This window comes from Moschus berezovskii, chromosome 3 (genome assembly GCF_049115385.1).
Source record: "Moschus berezovskii isolate FMDL1 chromosome 3, NW_MosBer_1.0, whole genome shotgun sequence".
Classification (NCBI taxonomy): domain Eukaryota; kingdom Metazoa; phylum Chordata; class Mammalia; order Artiodactyla; family Moschidae; genus Moschus; species Moschus berezovskii.
The window spans coordinates 126618805-126620067 of NC_142462.1; positions in this window are offsets into that span (position 1 = coordinate 126618805).

The window sequence follows — 1263 nt, forward strand, 5'->3', positions numbered from 1 at the left end:
CAGAGCCATAAAAACATTAGAAAATGATTAGGCAAAAGGATTAGAAATGCCTGGCAAGGTCAAGGTACCAGGAAAAGTCCTTAGGTAAAAAGATAGGACACTGGGATTAGTCCGAGCACAATCTGAAATATCTAGAACTCACAGCCGGCACAGGAGATGGTGAAATTGGCAATGGCATTGGAGTGAAACCGGCAACCGGGCTCACCCCTAACACCCTGATAAGACTTAAACTGATGCTGAGTCTTTGGGGGGAGCATGCATAAGCCTCTCTGAACAGAGAAGACAAGAGCAAGTTTAGAGAGAAAAAAATATGAACTCTGCGAAAGGTCTCCTGGAGAAACGACCAACTGTGAAGCAAGGGACAGCCCTGCTGATCTGAGAGCCGGCCAGGAACCACTGCCAAGAGGCTAAACCACTGGAAAATAACCTGGCCACAGGGTCAGGGTGAGGCTAGAGGAGAAAGTCCAGGTCTCTGGAGACCACACTGTCATGGAACAGTGCTGTTCAAGAAAAGGAGGTCAGGACGGACCGCCTGCCCCCAAAGGTCCATCCAGCAGTGATCCAGCTGACTGCACAGACTCGGCCCAGAGGTCTGGCTCTGACCCGACGCGTGCCCACCGCCCTGGGCCCAGCCAACCCCTGGAGCACGGGGGAGCATGTCCGGCCACCCCCCTGCTTCCTAAGTCTCCTTTGGAGGCGTCCTCTCTGTCTGAGGACGCACGGCCTTTGGGGAGCATGTCCGGCCACCCCCCTGCTTCCTAAGTCTCCTTTGGAGGCGTCCTCTCTGTCTGAGGACGCACAGCCTTTGGGGGCTTCCGGGGCTGTCTCCAGGCCTTCTCTCCCACTCCACCTGCCCCTGGGTCCAGCCTCGTCACTCTGCATGTCCCTGAAGACCCCCTCTGGAGCCGTCCTTCCTGGGAGGCAGGAGTCACGCTCTCTCATGGGGATCTTTCAGAGACACTACTCTTTAATCCAGAGGGTGGTCCCTAATGCTGTGCGTTTCACACATGGAACAGACCCGGCAGAAGAGTCTCTCTTACAATGAGGAGGCTCCTTGGGTTCTTGTAAGCTGCAGTTTAACACTGGCCCTGCCTAGAGTACAGCTGAGTACAGACTTTGGATAATTCATGTTGAGAAATATTCATGTTAATTTCATGGAATATTTCACCTTAAACTTCTGTTAGTATCATAATTACCTTTTACTGATTACAAAAGTAATGCAATAGCATTGTTCAAAAACTTTTTCGTGGAAGTCTTTAAATT